Source organism: Schistocerca piceifrons, chromosome 1 (genome assembly GCF_021461385.2).
Source record: "Schistocerca piceifrons isolate TAMUIC-IGC-003096 chromosome 1, iqSchPice1.1, whole genome shotgun sequence".
NCBI lineage: Eukaryota > Metazoa > Arthropoda > Insecta > Orthoptera > Acrididae > Schistocerca > Schistocerca piceifrons.
The window spans coordinates 378226034-378250211 of record NC_060138.1 but is presented as its reverse complement, the minus strand read 5'-3'; positions in this window follow the sequence as shown (position 1 = coordinate 378250211).

Below are 24178 nucleotides of genomic sequence, written 5' to 3'. Positions count from 1 at the left end.
TTTCTCAGCACCAACTCTTTTGTTGCCTTGGCACCTCCACTTCTCTTCCGCTCGTTAGGTTTTAACTCAGGCCCGATGCAAGTCAACTGTGAGCCTGTGGGTGCTATTCTGTCATTCTGCGCAACGGATTAATCTGAGATGTACCCTTTACCCTGTGGCTCCTGCAAGATGCAATTTCCATCCCCCCCCCCCCCCCCCCCGCCCCTACTACAGAAGTCAGACAGACGCTCCTAACGTTCTAAAGAGAAATGCCTGAAAAACTTTCAGCAATAAATATTTTCTGCAGTCGTCTGCTGTAAGGAAATGACCCAAATATTCACAAAATTTCTTACGTAACTAGTGAGATATTTGGGTACTGCAGCAGTGCTAGTTAGTGTAAGAAAAACATGAAACTAACGAAAATTATTATTTATTTTGCAAAAATTCTGAGAAATCACAACGGCACTTTTAGTTATGAACTGAACAAGTTATACCCTGGTTCTTTTTGGAATGTGAAGTTATCTCTTAAGGATAGGATTCGCTAATGAAATTTCTAAACAAAGTTTAAGATTGTTATTGACTTGGCAGAATGACTGGAGCTGTGCCTACTCAACTTGATTAATTATGCGCTAGAATGTTGCTAGGTATGGTCGAGGCTGTCGCTTGTGAAATGCAGTGAAGTGTACTGTTGTGGAGGAAATATGGGGCTCGCAAGAGCTGCAGCGCACAATACCGTAAGCTGCGATGACTGCTGTCTGCGCCGCTCGCTGCTGACAAATAAGATAACTCTCGTTCCATCTGGATTGACCTTCGCCAATCAAACTCTCCCTATGCTTTGATGAAGTCAAGGACTCCTATTCGCCCCTAGTCTGACTATTGGCGTGGTACACCGGTCAGATAACCAGTCCACCGCGATGCCACTCAAAAATTCGCTCACAAGCATTTAACTGTAACTCTGTCAGTTCACACCACACAATAAGTGTGGCGGCCAACACAGTGAACAACGCTTAATCGCAAGGACTCAATACAGAGTCGCACTCCGATTCGCTCTCGACAGAGGTGCTCTCCCAGTGAATTACTGAGGAGAGACTTGTTCCTCGCTCTTTGAGTACACGTACTAGCGCACACGCTCTCGTTTAATGTTCTCGCTCCAAGAGCGACAACGGAACGGCCCCTCTCCACGCCAGACGTGAAGGGGTATATCTTTCAGTCTCTTCCATTACTCCTTTAGCTCAAGGCGTCAGAAATATCGTCTGTCAATAAGCATTGCTCTTCTAAAACAGGAGAATGACGTTTCGTTTAAGGCGACCAATCTGGAAATCTGTAGTATCGGCGTTTGGCGTTTGCTGTCTCCCTGTGAAAACCTCTGAAACTGCGTGCTATGTTTGTAAAGAATGTGTAGGCTGGGTGCTCTCACACAATGTAGTGGAATTTGCTTTTAAGCCGAACACAGGGTCGTTCTTCCTTTCACTCAGGCAAACGCTCTCTGCTCTATGGGCAGTCGCCTTGGCATTTGGCATTGACTCGTCCTCTGAAGGGACCGGCCTCCTGGCGTGCAGTTTGCTTCTCCCGAGCTAAAAGCTTTTGTGACTGTCGTGTCTTGAATGTGTGTGTGTACGCCAGCCTCGACTATTTCAACCACGGTGTGCACTTGCGATTTACTAGTTATTTGTATATCGTTTACATGAATTCATACAACAATGACTTTATCTTATCGAGTTTGGGTTCCAATGAAGCGTCTTGATGTGCGGAATATGATTGTTTGGGCAGAATATGTAAGCAATGAAGGTCAGGAGACCAAGACGTCTTACATAACTGGTAACTCTCGAATACTACTAAATTAAACAGCACATTAAGAGGGCTGCCATTAGGTTTTCACACCAAGAAAAGAAATCAGTAAGTGCTACTGCACTCCATGCCCTGGTCAGAGCAGCGAATCAAGCTTCCTCCAGGCATATTGTATCAGCTGCCTAGTTGAGATTATTTTTTTGTAAAGTGAGGCACAACAAACATTCGTTAATGTTTAATGTAAGTAAATTTACTACGAAGTATTTACAAATACATCTTAGAAATATTAAACAGGCAAGTAAATGCCAGCAAACTATCTACATATCTAATCGTAGGTACTCATCCAAGTGTGGTACCACACCTATGGGGAATCGTTGCTCATCTTTGTCTGCACTCCACCTCGCGGAGCACCTCCTATCAAATCGCAACCAAGAATGCCCAGCGGCTTATGCGGGCTGGCCTCAGCATTGCACCCAAGTGCACGATTGTGAACTGAGCCAATCCACTTTCGCCAGATTCGCCACAATATGTCGGGGCATCTACCCTTGTTCAGACTATAATAATTCGTAATGAAGCACTACTTCCCGCCACATTCTCTTCCCACAGATTTTCTCTTCGTTCAGAATCTCCTTCCTCTCGAGGTTTAGGGTGAGGGGACTGGGGGAAGGAGGGTGTCCGGGTGGGGGAAGGCAGTGGGAAGAGAGAGATGCCCGTTTTTCGAGGAAAAAAGTTAGTTAGTTACTGACTGTGATGTGCATACAAGAAGGCAGGTGGTAGCAAGGGCTGGTGTGCCATGTGATGCCTCAGCCACTAACGTTGTTTTGCCACATGTGTCTGTGGGGTCTTCTCGGACAAGCACGTGAATGATACAGTGTAGCCTGTAAGTAGATCTTCACGGATTATTAAACCGCATCATGTAATTTTTCAAAGTTCTTCAATGGTCGACATTTCGCCCTCTCTGCGAAGACTCTCGTGGCGTTCCCTGTTGACTTGTATTCAAGCAGTCGAAGGCACCTCAAGAGCCCTGAATAAAGTCCCAGCAAAGGCGTCGAAACGTCGACTTCTGAAGAACACTGAAAAGGAGCATGCCCAGAAGATTTCACATGATACAAAATGGATTTTGGTTCTACTGTTCGTATCGTGGAACAGTGCTACCCTTAGTGAAAGTGAGGAAGAATTACAGGATATGCAGAGTAGAAAGAACAGTCGAATTAGCACATAGTATCTACTGAGAATAAACGAAAGAAGGGCGAAAGTGATCATGTGTACCAGAAATGAGGTAAGCGATAAAATCATCAAAATTGGGGACTACGTGATAGACTAAATGTAGGAATTCTGTTACTTTGGAAGCAAACGAACGTAAGATTGAACGAAGCAGGGAATATATAGGAAGCAGAGTAACATAGGCAAAGATGACGTTCCTCGCTAAAAGAAGCTTAATTCTGTCATGCATAGACCTTAATTTAAGATGCACGCATCGTTTACAACGTCGCTTGCATAGTAAACGATCGGAGTTCTCTTATTTAAAGAATGAATTTGTGAAAACTTTTCCTCTGGAGCACAGCATTGTATGAAAATGAATCATGAACTGCATCAATAGACGGAAGAGAAGAAATCAGAGCGTTTGAGGTGCTGTGTTACAGAAGGATGTTGGAAGTTGATGCTGAAAAGAAATCGGCGAGGAAATGACTTCGCGGAAAACTGACTAAAAGAAGGTACGAAATTATATGACATAACCTGCATTGTGCTGGAGGGAGCCGTAGAGGAAGAAAACTATAGGGAAAGACACAGTTTGTGAACTCGGCCGTAGCAGAGTACGCGCTGTGTTTATTTATTTATTTATTTACATGTCACGTTCCGTAGGACCAAATTGAGGAGCAAATCTCCAAGGTCATGGAACGTGTCAGTACATGAACTTACAACGTAAAAGTAATAACAGATAAAAATAAATGTTCATGAGCCTGAAAGAAAATCAGTCCATAAGTTTAAGCAAACGCTATCAGCAATACTATGAGAATCAGCTTAATTTTTCAAGGAACTCCTCGACAGAATAGAAGGAGTGACCCATGAGGAAACTCTTCAGTTTCGATTTGAAAGCGCCTGGATTACTGCTAAGATTTTTGAATTCGAGTGGCAGCTTATTGAAAATGGATGCAGCAATATACTGCACACCTTTTTGCACAAGAGTTAAGGAAGTCCGATCCAAATGGAGGTTTGATTTCTGCCGAGTATTAACCGAGTGAAAGCTGCTTATTGTTGGAAATAAACTAATATTGGTAACAAGAAACGACAGTAAAGAATATACATATTGAGAGGCCAATGTCAAAATACCCAGACTCGTGAACAGAGGTCGACAAGATGTTCGTGAACTCACACCACTTATTGCCCGAACCGCCCGTTTCTGAGCCAAAAATATCCTTCTAGAATGGGAAGAGTTACCCCAAAACATAATACCACACGACATAAGTGAATGAAAATAAGCAAAGTAGACTAATTTACGTGTCGAAGTATCACTCACTTTCGATACCGTTCGAATAGTGAAAATGGCAGTATTAAGTCTTTGAACTAGATCCTGAGCGTGGGCTTTCCACGACAGCTTACTATCTATCTGAACACCTAGGAATTTGAACTGTTCAATTTCACTAATCATATGCCCGTTCTGTGAGATTAAAACGTAAGGTTTTGTTGAATTGTGTGTTAGAAACAGTAAAAACTGAGTCTTACTGTGATTTAACGTTAGTTTACTTTCTACAAGCCATGAACTGAGGTCATGTACTGCACTACTTGAAACCGAGTCAATGTTGCACACAACATCCTTTACTACCAAGCTAGTGTCATCAGCAAACAGAAATATTTTAGAGTTACCCATAATACTAGAGGGCATATCATTTATATAAATAAGGAACAGGAGCGGCCCCAACACTGATCCCTGGGGCACCCCCTGCTTGACAGTACCCCACTCAGATCCCACATCACATTCGTTATCAACATTGTGAATAATGACCTTTTGCTGCCTGTTGCTAAAGTAAGAGGTGAACCAATTGTGAGCTACTCCCCTTATTCCGTGATGGTCCAACTTCTGGGGCAATATTGTAAGGTGTGACCGGCCACATAGTAAAATTCGCCGACACACAAGTTCCGGCTGTAGAGAAGAGCTACCACACCCGCTTGTTCAGATAAACTATAGAAATACACAAACACGAGAGTAGCTTCAGCAAGAAAGAAGGAAGCCTCAAGATAAAAGGATCCTGGCTTCCCATGCTGCAGCGAACGACCGTGGCAGGTAGCGAGAGGAGAACCGCGCGGAAAATGTCCGCGGAGAAGCCCTTCGACGTTGGCGCGCCAAGTGCATATAGTCTGCGGCCGCGAGCGCGGGTCCAGACCACCACCAGCAATGGAGAGTGAAGCTTTGACAATGCCAGACACCCGTGCTGGCGAAACGTCAGAAAAATCATCCGACGATCGTCGAACGATGAACTCGAGAAAGAAGCCAACAGGCAGTTTGTCAAACTTAATTATATAGGTAGTTAATCCGACGCGGGAATCGAGATTCTCCACGATTTTTGCCTGTCATCGATATCGATACTGGCAAGATTTGGGTCCCGGTAATTCCAAGACTTTCAAGAATACCTTAATTTTAAATATTTCTGTAATTTCGCAATTGCTACTGTAATTCTAGAGAAAAGGGGGTCTTAACGGACGGACAGACCGACAGTCGGACAACAAAAGAAAAAAAAATAGTTTTCGTTTTATAAGTGCAAATTAACAATTTTCAGATTTTGTCTTCCTTACTTGTACTGTGAAACCTTGCTTTTTGCCATACTTCACATTTCGTGATTCCAGATCAACGGCAGGTACACTACAGGTTTTTATGAGTGAGTTTGCGAGTGTCAAATTATGGGACATAAATGGCTATAGCTTTTGACTGCACTGACTTAGAAGTTTAAATTTTCTACACCGCCACGGGACTGTAGCCTAAGCCCGTGCCATAAATCTCAACTTGACACATCCACCTGTCTTAAGAGACGGACCGATAACAAATGACAAATAAATAAATTTTTCGTGTGGTGTAAGTAGAAATTAAACATTTTGGGATTTTTCCTTTATTTGTGCTGTGACAGCTTGCTTCTTGCCAAATTTCATTATTCTAAGTCAAAGTACTCTATAGATTTTGATGAATGAGTTTCCGAGTGTCAAAATTATGTGACATAAGTGGCCGTTTCTTATGATACCGTTGATCTATAAGTTTATTTAAATTTCTTGCAGCGACAAGCGATCGACGACCTTAGTAGCTTACATAAATGTCAACTTGATACATCAACCCATTCCTTAAGGGTCGTAAAAAGAGACAGACAGAAGGACGGACGTACAATAAAATGATCCCTTAAGGATTCGGTTTCAGAGACTGAGCTATGGAACCCTAAAAAGACGTACTGTCGTTCATATCTTCGTAACTAACCAAATTACAACAAAGGTAATCATGCTGGTTAATGTCCCCCTTGTAATGGTACTTGAATTACGTAACCATTACGGCACCTCATCTGAACCTCTCGATACCAGCTATATTCTACTGTATTTCTGTGAAGTAGCTAACATATTTCTGAGACAACATTCAGATTTGATTTCATTTGTGATACATCGATATGTTTATATTGCAATGATATTATTCTTATTTGTATTCTTTCTTTTGTCACTATGATCTTCGACGTACTTGTGACTCTGATTTTTGAGCGCGTAAGCGATTATTAGTTAGTTAGTTGTTAACGTGTTAGAGAATCGGACCTTGAAAAAGTCAAGTGTTGGACATCATGCTGGAAAGACGCATAACGTAGTCAGCTTATGAAATGTGAACTTTAACAGTGACTGTGAGGAAGATGTTTTCAAGTATGTTTTGTATTGTGAAGTTATGTTTTGTGTGTTACGTGATATTGCAATTAAAAGGAAGTGTAACTTAAACTCGGAGTGCTGATTATTTTTTTACATCACCATTGTCCAGCAAAAGTGTAATCTTCAAGGATGGTTTGTGAAGCGTATCTACAAAAGCTTTTGAATATAGCAGAATAAAACCTAGGCCTCTTTGCATCCGAGCTTGGAATCATAACCACCTAGATTTTCAACGATTGAGCCATGATTTTTCGACGAGACCTGGGTGGGAAATGACTATTAACTGTGTTTTAATGACACCTGCCACATAATATGAGTGACGTTGCCCGAAAATGCTGTATTTAGTAGCGTGAGCAACACCACAATTGTTATTAAAATTTTGACCTTAGTTGTGGTAGGGTTGTTAGACTCTGCAGGACAAACATTTTCTTGGTACACTTTTTTGTTTTGTTCTGGACAAAAAGTTATTTTGGTGGTCTGTCTACATTCGTTTCTGTCTCCGGTATGCGTTACAGTAGTACAGTTAGTACTGTTGGTTGGTATGCTTGCGCTTTACGCTTCGCACTCCACATCGCACAGCAGGTCTATTTTCATGTGGTATGGACGTGGTTAACTGGTTTGCTGCTAATGACATTACTAAGACATTACCAGAAGTGTAAATGTGAGATAAAAAATTTTAACGTGTTCAAGTGTAATATCTGCAAGGGTAATGTGTGATTCCCCACACTCGCCCGTATGCCTTGTTGTTCGTACTCAAGCAAAGTGTCAAGGTGGCGTTAATTAAAATACCTTAAGTGACAAACGCCTTCCCGTCCATTGCGGGTCTCGCCGTCCGTTAGTTGTAACTGTATCGGCTATTTATCACATCGACAGTGCCTTAGGACTGGCTGGTCGTCTAGCCAACAAGTGAGCTAGCGGCTGCGCTGTGTCGCGGGCTGGAGTCTATCCGTAATTCCTGCCAGAACTAGTTGTGCGCCGTTTACGTCTCTCTTGCAATCCTGTGTCGTGGTTTATATCTCTCGCAACGGGTAATGGCACACCGTTGCAAGAGTTTCAAAAGCACGTTGGTCGTTAAGTATTTCACTGTTGCTGTACTTGGCACTATAAGGCTAACCACTCGTGCGCTCTTAACACAGGTTCAGTCTTACTGGACCATTGCAGCAGCTTTCTTCCTAGTTTACGCTTAATGTTCACTAATTATTTCTCCATCTAAGAGGAAGATCCAAGTATTTTATGGCAAAAGCGTGAGTTTTGTCGTTTATTTGTCGCGTTTCGGTTCAGTTCAGTGTTTAGAGAAAGTGTAAAAATTCATGCACTAGTTCAGCCCTCCAGATCCGACCAGCGAGGACATAAAATTCAATGTAAAATCAGCTCGGATTCCCAACGATGCGAACTGTAATTTTATCCTGTAGTTCACTATCTTGGATGTTTTATGTTTAATACAAGAAAGAACCAAACAGAGAAAGGAGGACAAATGAAAGTCTTTGCAATCCAAAATGCTTGGTCCTACTGCTGGTCTTTGATAACCTCAGTATAACCATCGTACACGTAACTTGCGTGGCGTTATAAGTGTATCAATAAATCACGATAATTGAACGAGGATTGCAACATGTAATACTACATACAGAACATTTGGGATTTTGATTAAAACTCTAAAACTTTTAAACCAGAGAGATGCTGCAGAAGATGTTTTTTTAATTAAATGTGCAGTTTTTCAGGTCACTGAAGATCCGTTTAAAGAGATGCACAGTGTTATGTGGCTTGAAAAAGTTAACGCTGTTTCCACAAAGTGCCAACTGTGGAGACCGAAACTCTGCTACAACGAAGTTTCACGCTACAATCCAATATTTACAAAGCTCACATCTTTTCTAAGTTTCACCATTAACGTGAACATGCGTCACCCCATTCTGCTCCTGTTTCCAAGTCTGCTAGAATGGAGCACCATACAGTACATGGTTTCATTTGGGAATAACATATTTTATTATCTCGGTGGACTGTTTGATTCCTGAAAATGCTTGATTGCGACCGCTCATAAAGTTGTTCCTTCGACGGCAATAAGCACTGACTTGAATATATTTGATATGATACACTTACGTACAGGTATGGCTTGTAACGTTCTTTTTTCCTTTTTTTCGTTTCCTATCATCTTCCGAAAAACGTTTACCCTTTACCTGAAATACTGAAAATCTCATTCGACTCCCGATCGAGATGCTTGTGCAGTCTGATGTTTGACGTATAGGACTGTCTGGACGTGAGGAACAAAGCGTGGGAAGACCTAGGAAGTAGGACTTTGAGGTGTGTTAACACAGAACAGTGTTGGAAGTGAAGTGAACGAGCATATGTTAGACCAGTGGTTCCCAACAGGTGGTCCGCGGACCCCCAGGGGTCCGCGAGCTATGCCAGAGGGGTCCGCAAGATGCTATTAGAATAAAAAATATATTAAATATATTTCGTATGATAACAGATTTTTTTGTTTTGGCCGCTTATGATGGAGTACTCTGTTGTAACTGTATTTTTTCAAATAAATAATACCTTGTATGTAATTAGTGTTTTCTTATTTTTCGCACATGTCTACTCAATGCAATCTCAAGTGTAGTACACTTGAAAGACCAATACACTCAGTTTTATTTTTTTTCCTTTCATTTTCAATTCATACTCAATTTTTATTTTTTTAAAGGAGTTTGTTATACTAAACACCCAGATTTGAAGACAAAGATTTTGAGCAATAATCAAAAATTTAACAATAACCATGGTGGCTAAATTGGAAAAGTTTTAAGCTCAATATTTTTTTCAATAAGGAATATGTCCATGTTTTTTCTAAGTACCAAAGATAGAAAACGTATAAAAAGACTCTTAATTTGGCTTTTTTAGGTACTTGGTACTGTGATAGGACAAGGTACCAGTCATGCTCGATAAGGGGGTCCTCGAGAAAATTTTGTTTGGAACCCCTGTGTTAGACAAATGTGAAAAAGACGTTTTCTGTAAAGCATCCGATCCGAAAGAAGAGAGAGGTCTGTGCGACGTTAGCTAGAAGATTCATGAAGTGGATAGACGAAGGACCGGCTGGGGAGAAGAAATGGTAGATGTGTGTGCACGGCTTAATGGGGACATCTGACGTCGACAGTATTCGAAAGTGATAAAGATGGCCGAGAACAGTAACCATCCACGAAAATACGGTACAGATGCCTTGACGTTAGAAATCTTTGAAATGGGAGAAGGGCAGCAAACTGAGAACAGAAACCGTCATGGTGTTACTAGGAGTAGCATTTAAATTGAAATAATATGTTGGAAGACCTCCATAAAGCATCCAGTTAATCCAGTAGTAACATGACGCTTCTAAATGAACGATAAAAGAGTAGATTCTAACCCAAAACTATAAACTGCGCCTATGGCTCATTGAGATGACTGAAGAGACCCTATCCATTATCTTGAGGAACAGAAATGATAGTTTACTGAACAGGAAACAAAAGGCTGCCCTCAAGCCAGAGGCTCAGTATATACCCTCTACTATCTTTTTAAACTCTACTGGTACCAGAAACGACTTAAAGTATTCAGACGCGTTGAGCACATTATCGAATACAATTCCCATGGCGCAGAAGCAGTAGACTTTCTAAAGGGGGCGATCGAAGAATTTCCGTTTGAGAACCCTGCTGCAACATACATGCAGCGTAGTGCGACTCCGATGCGGCTACAAAAACACTGGCATGTAGGCAAGGAATTACTGTGGCAGTCCTGTCTTTCTGAAGTGCCCGCGGTTAATGCGGAAACGAGAACTATGATGGTGTTACTATCACAAGTGTCCAAACGGGATCAATATGCTGTTACTCTTTTCTTGGCCACCGTAGGACAAACACCGGTAGGCATCCATTGGAGAACGATCAATGTGTATGGGGCTGCATATCTGTCGAAATCCACCACTATGGAATGGTGCGCCAAGTTGCGTGCTGATCGCGATTCGACGGAAGACGCCAATCGATCTGCGCTCATCCACTACGGACCATCACAAATGGGAGACATTCGAGCACCCGCCCTGTAGTTCTTATCTCTCCCCATGCGAGCAAACAAGGTACTGGCGGAACTGAAGCTGTGATGAGGACTGGTCGTGGGTTGTGCTTGAGAGGACCACGTGGCCGCGAAAGGTTCGAGTCTCGGTCTGGCACACAGTTTTAATCTGTCACCCCCCCCCTCCCCCCATGTTTCCTACCAGCGCACACTCCGCTGCAGAGTGAAAGTTTCATTCTCGTCTGAAATAGTTACACGCTATCGCCGTAGATGGCTGCTAGCACTCATAAGACATGCAGTGTCGCTTTCTGTGACGTATGCGCCACGATCTGTCCTTGTGGGTCTCGGTTGAACCACCATGCACCTCGCCCAGGGCTTAATTTCCAGCCACCCGCGCCAACCGGGTGCTGAGTTTAGCCCAGTGCGCGTCTCTATGCGGTTTTGGACTTTCTGCTTCTCGCAGATTGACTCGCACGGCGAATTTCGTTTCTTTCTGCTTCCCCAGTTATTATCGAGCCACCGTCCACCCGTGCAGTACCCGCGCCGACGTTGTAATGCAGCACTGTTGGGACGCCTGCGCTTATACTAGAACATGGATTACTAGTACAGGGTATGATAAAATAAGTATTTCGAACGCATATATTTATTACACTGTGAAACGTACCCTTTGAACATTTTATATATGGCTGTGCTTAACCTGACACACAATGTTTTTAGCGCAACGCAATCTGACTTTCAAAATTCCCTACAAAAGAATGGCCCTGACTAGCATTAAACTATACCTTTCACAAATCACTTACCTCACAAAATCTTCGCTGCTCAAGCTACTGCAATACAGCGAGCGCCACTACTGCCAGCTAAATAAAAGATTCAAACTACTGAAGGCACTAACTACTGATAGGGATAGTTAGCAAATGAAAGATATTAATAGAGAACAAACAATGTATTTACCTTGATATCATCATAAATCATAATATATATATATCAGTTCATGACAAACTGCAAACCTCCGCCATCTCTCTCCCCACATCCACCACTGCTGGCGGCTCACCTCCAACTGCGCAATGTTACGCGCTGTTCACAGCCAGCTGCCGCTGCCCAACACTACAATGGCAGACAACAATGCAAACTAGCCACAGACTGCACACAGCACAGCCAGTGATTTTCATATTGAGCGCTACGTAACGTTGCCAATAAGAAAACATAAACAGCCTACTTACATAGAGAAAACATAAACAGCCTACTTACATAGAGAAAACATAAACAGCCTACTTACAACTGTTATACATACAGCTATGAAACTTGAGACATATATTCAAATGGTTCAAATGGCTCTCAGCACTATGGGACTTAACTTCTGAGGTCATCTGTCCCCTAGGCTTAGAACTACTCAAACCTAACTAACCTAAGGACATCACACACATTCATGCCCGAGGCAGGATTCAAACCTTCGACCGTAGCGGTCACGCGGTTCCAGACTGAAGCGCTTAGAACTGCTCGATCACATCAACCGGCGCTCTTTCTGTATAGAATACTAAAGCTATATTTACGAACCCCTCTAGATTACAGATGTTTTGTATGTCCTCCACCAGCGACAGGAACAGTATCACATCGATACTCGAATTCCTCCCATACTCGGATAAGCACGCACGTCGTTGCTGATGTTGCGGCCGTACGGATCCGTTTCTTCAACTATTCTAGGTTCTGTGGTAGTGCTGGAGCGTAAACGTTGTCCTTAGTAATACCGCACCGAAAAAAGTCGCACAGGGCGTCAAATGCGATGACCATGGAGGCCAGTGCTAAAAGGCCGGCCCTTAGATAACCAGTCCAACGGCTCTTTAGGGTTTCATTGGAATATTCACGCCCTTGACAAGCCCAGTGAGGGTGAGGCCAATCTTGTTGAAAAATGAAGTTGTCCTTGTCAACCCTCCACGGCAACAACAATTTGTTAACATAGCAAGATACTGCTGACGGTTAACCATGTTTCCATCAAAGAAGAATGGACCAAAGCAGTTGAATGCGATATCGCACTGTCTTTGGGTGAATCTCTACAAGTTCATTGTGTGCATGTAGGTTTTTAGGCACCAAATTGGAATATTGTCCTTGTTTACTTTCCCACTAAAGTGGAAAGTCGCTTCATCACTGAACACGATGCCGTGTGGTGAGGTGTAATCGTTGTCAACAGCATTCTGAAGCTCGTCAGAAAATGCCACACATTTACGTTTGTCGTCATGATGTAAGATCTATATCAGCTGTAACTTGTAACTTGTGCTGCTTCATAACCAACAGACGTCTCTAAACATGCCCGACTGTTACCGTAGGTAGCTGTAACACCCGACAAGTTGATTTTGTAGAAATAAAGCGGTTTGCATCCATGCGACGATTTCGTCGGTAACACGAAGGCGGTCAGGTATCTTTCCTTTACATTTACTACCTGTGTCCTCAGACTTCCGATACCACCTCCGGGTGTTCCAGCCATTCGGAGAATCAGTCTCATCCCTCAATATGAAACGTCTTTGCACTGTACTCATGGAATTACGCTTCACAAACTCGACGACACAGAATGATTTCTGCTGCGGAGTAGCCATTCTGCAATAAGTGGCTGTTACCAAGTAAACAGTGGACAACCGCAGCTGTTGGCAACATATATAAATTAGACAATGTATTTGTTCTTCCAATTACCGAGTACTGGCGCAGCGATTGAAAGTTTTGACAACGTAATATATTGTAATGCGTATATTCTTTTTGAAACACTCTGTATTTCGTCAGGTGCGATGGTATCAGGTGTGTGCATTAGAGGTTTAAAATGATATTGCTGTATTGTGCTTGCCCATGCTGATTCCATGAGCTGCGGAAAGCAAGGGACCGAAATCTGCTTTGTAATACTCAAACACAATTGACCCTTCACCTATACCTGGACGTGTGTACCCTGCCTACACATCCAACACCCTGCGTACAGAATATGTAACAACATCAAGGTCGTTGCCAGTTTTCGAACATGGAATAAACAGACCTAAGTCAGGATAGGACCGATTTTCATTACAATTGTGGCACCCCACGTATAATACATTTCTGAACGTCTTTGCAAAATCGCTATTTACATTTTTGCAGCCACTATTTGCACTAAAACGACTAGGCCACAAATTGTTCCTGGGTAGGAAAAACAAACAGCAGTGGATCAAAAGTATCTGACAAACGTCTTACCTACGTTATGCAATAATATCTCTCTAATGTCTAGGACGAAGTGCTTTGGCCTTTCATATTGTCTTCTGCCAGCCATTTAGGAGCCTATTCTTGCGTCCACACTAGCTTTTAGTGTAGCTTTATATTTACTGCGGCCTTGAAAGAAATTGAAGGTGTCGATGAAAGAAAGCACTACCGCATAAGAGCATATTTTGAGCTATTGCATGTCACATTTTTGATTAAGTTTGAAAACAAGGATACAGATCCAATAAGAGAGAACAGTTTATATAGTAGATACTGGATTCAAACCTTACATGTGAACTGCTTCCTATCGGAATGTGGTAAACTCCAAACTACAACAGATAACGTCTATAAGCCCCTCTTTATAGAGATGATTCCGGGGCGTCAGCTGTTCATTGAGAAATGTCGCATAAAAACTTTCAGCCGTCTAAACTTCCAGTTGGCACTTTATTTGAGAGCGAAATTTTATTAGAAGTCGGTGTGAGGAACGGTGTCGAAAGCCTATCGGAAATCCAAAAATACTGAACCAATTTTTCATCCCCTGCCAATAGCACTCATTACTTTGCGAGAATAAAGAGTTGGTTGTGTTTCACAAGAACAATATTTTCTGAATCCGTGTCGGCTGTTTATCAACAAATCGTTTTCTTCGAGGTAAATCAGAATGTCTGAACTCAGTATAGGTTCCAGAATCTTACTGCAAATCGTTAGTGATATGGATTTGTAATTCAGCTGATTACTCCTATTTCATTTCTGGGCTATTGTGATCTGCGCAACTCTCCAGTTTTTACGATCTTTCGACTTGCGGCTGGGTGTGTATGACTGCTAAGTGTTAAACTATTGTATCAGCATACTCTGGAACGAATGTAGCTTGTGTGCAATCTGGACCGGAGACCTTGTCTTTATTAAGTGATATAAGCTAGTTCGCTTTACCAAGCATATCCTAATTTGCTCATGTTGGCAGTTGTTCTGATTCAATTTCTGAAATATTTACTTCTTCTTGTTTGATGAAGAGGTTTCTGAAGGCTGAGTTTAGTAACCCTGCTGTAGTGATACTGTCAATAGTAAGATTACCATTGTTGTCGTGCAGTGAAAGTACAGACTGAGTCTCTCCGCTGGTGTGCTTTACATAAGAACAGTTAGTGTTTGGGTCTTATGCCAGATTTCGAGACAGAATTTTGTTGTAGAACCGTTATTTGGAGAGCGCCTCTGCTGTAGCGTCTGTGATTTTCACTCGCGTCAGTTTTCCATATTAATTAAATTACATCCCGTACACTCCGTCGCAAATGCAAACTACGGTAAGAGCGTGTTATAAATAAAGTGCCACGTTACCGTGCCCAGCGTGTGTATGAAAGTCGCCACTAAGTAAAGACAAACAGACGTGAACGAGGTCCTGGAAGCAGGGGATCTAGTTGACGGACTCAGCTCGTAGTGCACTACTGGCCATTAAAATTGCTACACCAAGAATAAATGCAGATGATAAACGAGTATTCATTGGACAAATATATTATACTAGAACTGACATGTGATTACATTTTCACGCAGTTTGGGTGCATAGATCCTGAGAAATGACTACCCAGAACAACCACCTCTGGCCTTGATACGCCTGGGCATTGAGTCAAACAGAGCTTGGGTGGCGAGTACAGGTACAGCTGCCCATGCAGCTTCAACACGATACCACAGTTCATGAAGAGTAGTGACTGCCGTATTGTGACGAGCCAGTTGCTCGGCCACCATTGACCACTCGTTTTCAGTTGGTGAGAGATCTGGAGAATGTGCTGGCCAGGACAGCAGTCGAACATTTTCTGTATCCAGAAAGGCCCGTACAGGACCTGCGACATGCGGTCGTGCATTATCCTGCTGAAATGTAGGGTTTCGCAGGGATCGAATGAAGATTAGAGGCACGGGTCGTAACACATCTGAAATGTAACGTCCACTGTTCAAAGTGCGAACAAGAGGTGACCGAGACGTGTAATCAGTGGCACCCCATACCATCACGCCGGGTGATACGCCAGTATGGCGATGTCGAATACACGCTTCCAATGTGCGTTAACCGCGATGTCGCCAAACACGGATGGGACCATCATGATGCTGTAAACAAAACCTGGCTTCATCCGAAAATATGACGTTTTGCCATTCGTGCACCCACGTTCGTCGTTGAGTACACCATCGCAGGCGCTCCTGTCTGTGATGCAGCGTCAAGGGTAACCGCAGCCATGGTCTCCGAGCTGATAGCCCACGCTGCTGCAAACGTCGTCGAACTGTTCGTGCAGATGGATGTTTTCTTGCAAACGTCCCCATCTGTTGATTCAGGGATCGAGACGTGGCTGCACGATCCGTTACAGCCATGCGGATAAGATGCCTGTCATCTCGCCTGCTAGTGATACGAGGCCGTTGGGATCCAGCACGGCGTTCCGTATTACCCTCCTGAACCCACCGATTCCGTATTCTGCTAACAGTAATTGGATCTTGACCAACGCTGGTGTAGCAATTGTTGTGGCCAGTAGTGTACATCCTGTGCACTCCGTCGCAAACGCAAAATGCAGTAAGAGCAAGAGGTGGTTGAACGTGTTATTAATAACTTGCCATGTTACCGTGCCCAGCTTGTGTATGAAAGTCGCCACTAAGTAAAGACAAACAGACGCGAACGAGCTAAATATTCCTGGAAGCATGGGATCTAGTTGACGGACTCAACGCGTAGTATATCCTCCAAACACGACCGCCACCTAAACCGAGTCGCCGGAGAAGCTTAGCAGCAGCCGTTTTCTTCGCAGAGGCGGCGTATTCAGAGGACGAGACGCGTACGGTGAGAGAGCTGAGTACCGCGAGACAATGCGGGCGGTGAGGCGGTGCGGCGTGGGAGGGGATTTTTGCAGCTGTCGGCGGCAGGCGGCCAGAAAGTATGACGCAAATAGCCGGGCGGCCCAGGGAGACGCGGCGTGGAGCGGCAAAGGCCGAGGCGGCGGCGGCGGCGGCGGCGGCGGCCCCGATCCTGACCTGCCGCACGCGGACCCTGCCAGAGCACTCTCCGGCGCGGCTGCGCGGGGAGCGATGACCTCGCGGGCCCACGCGCACCACACTCCGCGCCGCGCCGCACCGCGCCCAGCGCCGCCGAAATCCGCCCACGGCATTCCAGTTGCACGCTGCTTACATTGGCTGCCAGCGCGCGAGCACGCAACTGCGCCGCTTGCGGCCTCTCACCGAGGGGTCACTGGCACCTCCCGGACCATTTGTCGCATCTCAGTTCGAGCAGCTAAAAGTGATACCGTACACAGCGATATCAATTGTCTCGAGGTTGAAGCTCTTCTGTCCGTGTTACAAATAGATTTGTTTTTGGAGAGGGTCCGCTTTGAGCAAAGCACAATCGTTATCACCGAGCGACGTGGCGCAGTGGTTAGCTCACTGGACTTGGATTAGGGAGGACTACGGTTCATCCTGATTTAGGTTTTCCGTGATTTCCCTAAATCGCTCCGGGCAAATGCCGGGATGGTTCTTTTGAAAGGGCACGGTCGACTTCCTTCCCCGTCCTACCCTAATCCGATGAGACGGATGACCTCGATCTTTGTTCTCTTCTCCCAAACAAGCCAACCCATCAACCCAAACACAATCATTATCTTTTCCTTTATTTCACAGACATGTTTCGCCGAAGTTTCAACATCACCAGTGGGCTCTCTTGTTAGCACATTTCCTGCATTTTATGCTTTTCTTATTTTTTGTATTTGTTTTGTTTTTATTGACATTCCAAGGAAAGCATTTCTGAAGAGGAGAAATTTGTTAACATCGAGTATTGATTTAAGTGTCAGGAAGCCGTTTCTGAAAGTGTTTGTATGGAGTGTAGCCATGTATGGCAGTGAACCATGGACGATAAATAGTTTGGACAAGAAGAGAATAGAAGCTTTCGAAATGTGGTGCTACAGAAGAATGCTGAAGATTAGATGGGTAGATCACACAACTAATGAGGAGGTATTGAACAGAATTGGGTAGAAGAGCAGTTTGTGGCACAGCTTGACTAGAAGAAGGGATCGGTTGGTAGGACATGTTCTGAGGCATCAAGGGATCACCAATTTAGTATTGGAGGGCAGCGTGAAGGGTAAAAATCGTAGAGGGAGACCTACACTTAGCAGATTCAGAAGGATGTAGGTTGCAGTATGTACTGGGAGATGAAGAAGCTTGCACAGGATAGAGAAGCATGGAGAGCTGCATCAAACCAGTCTCAGGACTGAAGACCACAACAACATTGCCGTTATTTGCATAAAAATGACAAACTGCAATAAAAAATATAAAAATCCAGGAAAATCACAGAATGTGGCAACAAGAGAGATGCTGAAGCTTCAGAGAAACAGACAAGAAGAAATAGAAATTTTGTTTTTGGAAATCTGGAATGTTGTGGTAAGATCCTATTTTACCAAACGGCTTAGGTCATCAGTCCCTAAGCTTACACACTACTTAATCCAACTTAAACTAACCTACGCTAAGGACAACACACACACACCCATACTCGAGGGAGGACCCGAACCATCGACGGGGCAAGCCGCGCGGACCGTGACAGGCGCCTGAGACCGCGCGGGTACCCCTCGCGGCCTTTGTGTTTTTCTCAAGGCGGATCCTCTCCAAAAACAAATCTAATGATAGTGAAGGTAATAAGCTCACCAATATAGCGGAATGGAACATATATCGAAGTGACAACAAGTTTATTGTTAGGTTGCGCTCATAGTGAGTCTGGCGCAGAAGTGGAAATCAAGTGACAGAGAGGTACAGTGAGTAAGATAATATTCGGCCATTATAAGATATTTACTCTGTAGCATCATGGCTTTGTTCTTAAGAAAACAAAACTAAGAAGTAATCAAGTATTATATGTAGACGTCCAGTCAACAATATGAAGGGCATCCAGTGAGTAGTGCAACCCGGTTTTTCTCGGCCAGTTTCGTTTGAAAAGATGCAGAATTTGTTGTGGGACATCGAGGATTATCCCCGTTTCAGGCTCTACAGTTTCATGAAGTTTCGTTTGTTGGCGGCGCTATACGTAGCCTTCAAAGTGGCGTCTGTAACGGAAGAACCGATAGAGGTACTCAAAGTACCCTCGGCCACACACCCTGTGGCTTGCGGAGTATGGATGTAGATGTAGAAGTGCTTCACAAGCAGAGAGCTGTCATGATTTTCTATCTTCTAAAAACCAGAGCATCGCAGATATTCATAGGCGCTAGCAGAATGTCTACGGAGACCTGACAGTCAACAAAAGCACGGGGAGTCGCTGGGCGAGGCGTCTGCCAACATCGCAACAAGGTCGCACAAATCTGACCGGCCTCTCATGTGGCAGCCGGCAGCACACGGCTGTGACTCCTGCAGTGTTTGGACCTGAGGGCATTGTCATTCGACGGATCACAGTCAAACACCTCGATGCCAACTGGACGTATCTGTTGGTAATGCTGACACACTCCTCCACGAGCAAGCGTACTCAAAGGAGTGTGCCCGCTGGATTACTCGCCGAGTAACACAATACCATAAATAGCAACGAAGCAACATCTGTGCGGAATTTCTTGCGCGTTACGATATTGGTCGTGACAATTTTTTGTCGAACACGTAACAGGCAATGAAACATGCGTTCATCACTTTGAACCGGAAACAAAATGGGAGGCCATGAAGCGGCGCCACACCATCTTTTCTCCGAAGAGAAAGTTCAAAACCGCGTCCTTAGCCATTAGAATCATGGCGACTAACTTCTGGGACTCTGAAGCGGTTATTCTCTTTGATGTCCTCCTTCATGGTGCAGCGATCAGCTCTGAAATGTACTGGAATTGAAGACGTTTTCCTTCTCCTTGAGAACGCAAGGTCTCACCGAAGTCTGCGCGTCCGAGAGAAGCTCACTGAACTTCATTGCACTGGTCCTCGTCCACCCGACAGCCCGGATCTCGCACCTCCCAACTTCCATTTGTTTAACCCAATGCCACGGAAGAAGTACTTGGTTGATGTCGAGGTTATCGATGCAGCAAGACTTTGGCTCCAACATCGACCAGTAAACAGGTGCCATGCAGGTATGCAGGCCCTCCGAGTATGGTGACGTAAGGCCGTCGCACTGAACGGAGATTATGCTGAAAAAATACAATTCGTGGTCAAAACAGTCGGGAATAATATAGTGTACTGGGATCCTGAATAAAACTAACTTATTGAACGCCCCTCGCAATGTGAAATTTTTACACAAATTATAACAGTTGTTAAATAACACGATTTAAAAAAACACTGTTGAATTTTCACGTTACTTTAATATTTGACAGTTTGTCGTTCACGCCAAGTTACATATTCTGATTCAGAAGGCAGTGTTTGTTTAGAAGAGCGGACGACTGTCAAGGAGGTATAATGCCGCGCAACGATGATACCGCTTTTGATATACGACACCTGATTTTTCATAACGCGAAAGATAAATCGTATAGAAAAATGCTCCCGTCCTCAACGTGGCTAAGAGTACTGCTGCAGATGTCATCACACGATTCAAAAACGACGACTATATGGACCATATACCTTAAAAAGGGCCAGCAAAAATATAAATGGCTCTGAGCACTATGGGACTTAACATCTGAGGTCACTAGTCCCCTTGACTTAGAACGACTTAAACCTAACTAACCTAAGGACATCACACACATCCATGCCCTAGGCAGGATTCGAACCTGCGAGCGTAGCAGCAGCGCGGTTCCGGACTGAAGAGCCCAAACCACTCGGCCACAGCGGCCGGAAAAAAGGGGCAATCCAAAGAAGTTGGATACACATGGGAAGAGGAGTCTAATACGAAAACTAAAGGAGGATCCTACAATCAGTGCACCCAGATTAAACGGTGTAACACGCCACCCGTCACTTAGCTGGTTTTGGCGTGTGTTCATCCCAACTAATTGACTAACGGATCAACAGAGAGTGCAAAACTGCCGCAATATCGGATAACGCAAAAAAGTAATATGGCCCTGTGACTCCTGATTGAACTGCGGTGGCAGTGTTGACATTAATTTATTCAGAATTGATCACTTTTAATTAAAAAGGTGTGCACGTTGATGTTATATTCAGCTATTGAACACCAGATGCAAATGTTGAACATAAAATTAATTAAGAAAGTGACGTGGGAGTTCAACTACTTGATTGAAAACAGATGCAGTCGATTAGCACAAATTTATTTTAACTCCCGACCTTCAATCATCACATTACAAGACTCTCCTATCAGGCAGTGGTAATCAATTGCGTTTCCGTGGAGTAAAGCACGGTAACTCAAAAGTAATTCCTATCGACTGACCCAGGCGTAATGTGAAGTGCGAGAAGAATTCTACAGTACAAGTCCCATGAAACCCTCGTGCAAACTTTGCCGACGTGATCCAACAAATTAATCAGTGGCCGGAGAGGGCGCAATATCACCGAATTCAGCGTGGCAGAGCAGCGTCATTGTGTGGACGTCGGCCGACCTCATGGTGCTGCAAGGCTGTGCTCGTCTATTCACTCCTAGCTATCTAGCTCAGTATATAGCTGAACCAAAATTTCCTTCCTCCAAGCTCAATCGTTCCATTTGCTAGGTCCTAAACTGCAGAGATGCTCACTCTTTCCCAGGCAAGCTGAGTAAAGAATGCCACGTCTGCACTCTAGGCAAGCTGGGAACAGAAGACCTCTACGGGGACTTCTCCCAGTCCGCTCTTTGCCTCGGTTTCCCCTCCAGCAAAATCACTTACGCCAATTGCAGTGCAAGTCGCATTAATTATGCGTAGCTTCCCAGCGCCGACCAATGCCTGCTCTGGGAAGTGAACAAATTCCCACAAAATTTCCCTTCCTCTCAACTTCTTCTACTTAGCTCCTCCCATGCCACCCCTCAAGGTTAGCATCTGCATAAACACCAATTTTTCCGGAATTCTGGCTCCCAGGAGGGTACTTCAAATTCCTCAGTCCTACGTTCCCATCGGAGGCTGGCGTATTTCATTCTGTCGCTCTTCACCTGATTTACTTCAGACTCTGCAGACCGTGAATTCAGCGTGAAGTTGCTATAGTCACGAACACGCATATTTTGACCTCTGTTGACTGCTCCACCGTAGCTTTGCACGGCTTTCTCGCATGTTTCCCTGAAAACGGGACGACGGACATTTATCAACAGGCATACAAGTTCTCCGTCTGCTTCCCGGTGCACCAGCATGGGGTCGGGGTCAACCACCCATGCTGTCACTCATCTTAAGGCGGCTGGAGGCTGTGCCGCGTTACCGCTTTCTCAGAGCTTGAGCCGCCCTAAGCTGCCTATTGTCGCTTCCCTTCGCCGTTCCCCAGCCAGCCATGGTCAACTCTAAATACTTCCCTGGGGTAAACTAGCGTCCAGTAAATCGACTCATTTCCACAAAGTTTTCATGTCGTGTGAATTACTTGACATCACCTAACATTAATTATTCCAATACGTCCATACTATACCCTCTACAAGATGCATTGTGCCTTGTCAGTCATTTTGTTCAGCCCTACTGTTCGCTCAACGTGAGTTAGGTGATCTTTAATGACTTCATGTAAGGGGCATAGTTCTTGCCATCTTACAACGAGACTGGAAAAAAGGTGCTTCATCAGAATATTCGAAGAACACTGAAAGACAGTGGGGGATTGGCTTTGCTAATGAGTTAATTACGAAGGAAGGAACTCGATGGAACGACATTTATACCGACGAAAGTAAATTTAACATTTTTGGGTTGGATGGACGAATGATGGTGTGGCAGAAGAAGAATAAAGAAACTAAAATCACATATTTTAAGCCGACTGTAAAGCACAGAGGTGCAGCGTTCTTGTCTGCGGCTCTTTATACACATTTGGAATTAGTGTTCATCACCAATAATATGGGAAAATATGTCTACCTGAACGTATTAAAAGAACTATGGTCACAATGGTGATGAAAAATGTGGATATTAAAAACGTTCAAGTTTACCTGGCCAATGAACCGAAACATAAGGCTCGCGTTATGCAGGAATATTTGTTGTACAACAGCCTCAAAATCTTTCAACCTCCAACTCAGTCACCAGACCTCAACTCTTTTGAGAATGTGTGGGAAGACCTAGAGCAGCGTATTAGAAAAAAACACCAATATTTTCCAAAGGACCTATGAAGCGTCGATTAAAATAACAGGAAGGTCTATGATGATTAACAGCGTGTTTCAGGGTTTGAAAGGAGTGATACAACAGAATTGCTACCCGACAAGATACTGAAAAATATATTTTTCACAGAAACTTGAAATAATTAGTTCTGAAAAGCGTCCGAATATTAAAGTAGTGTGAAACAGGATCGAGTTTTATTTAAATCGTATTATTAATGAACGTTCCTAACCCGTGTTGATAAAGTTTGTAGTATTATTTATAAGAGATATAACTCAATATAATACATGGTTACATTTTTTTGGTTTGTTTTTTTAAGAATAAAGTTATGATGCTACAAAGGAAAAAATCTCATGGTGTCCGAATATTAACGTTACTCCCTGTACCCGACAAACGATTGATTATGAGAGCTGAATTGCTCTCTTTACGTGGTCCTGTGGAATGAAGCTTGCGAGTTAGGGGAGCGTTGGGAACGAGATGACACCAGCCAAACCGTTGATCGCTCTAGGATGGAAGCCAACGCGGCCTTGTTCGCTTAAAAAATCTGCCAAAAACTTAGTCAACGAACACATCTCCGCATTTAAATCATGGATCTCCTGTTTAATGTAAAAACTGCCTCCTAAACTCAAGACAAGCTGGTAAAGAGAGACGGCTGGCAGCAGAAAATGCTAATCGTCAAATCAGTAAAGATTAGACCGTTATGTTTTGTAAAACGTCGAATCACAGCACCTTCAGCAGTCTAAATTTCCAGTTGTTATTTTGTACCTGTACCTACGTCTCAGTTGTGCTAGTGGATTTGTGATTTCCAGTCACAAGGGTCACACTTCATAGTAACTGACAGAAAGTAATCGAGCAAAACATAAGTAATATCCTGCGTTCTTGGCCCTCTGCTTGTTGTTAGGAGACAACCTGAGTAAGCCTCTTGGACTGTTTGCAGATGATGCTGATATTTAATTTCATATGAGGTCGTCAGATGATCAGAACAAATTGCAAAACGATTTAAGTTATGTATCTGTATGGTGCGATAAGTGGCAGTTGACTCTAAATAATGAAAAATGTGAAGTCATCTACGTGAGTACCGAAAGGAATCCTCTAAATTATGGTTGCGAGAGAAATCACGCAAAATCTAAAGGCTGTGAATTCAGCTAAATAGAGATTACAATCACGAATAACTTAAATTGCAGCGTTGACATAAATAGTATAGTGAGGAAAGCGAACCAAAGACTCCGTGGGATTTATTG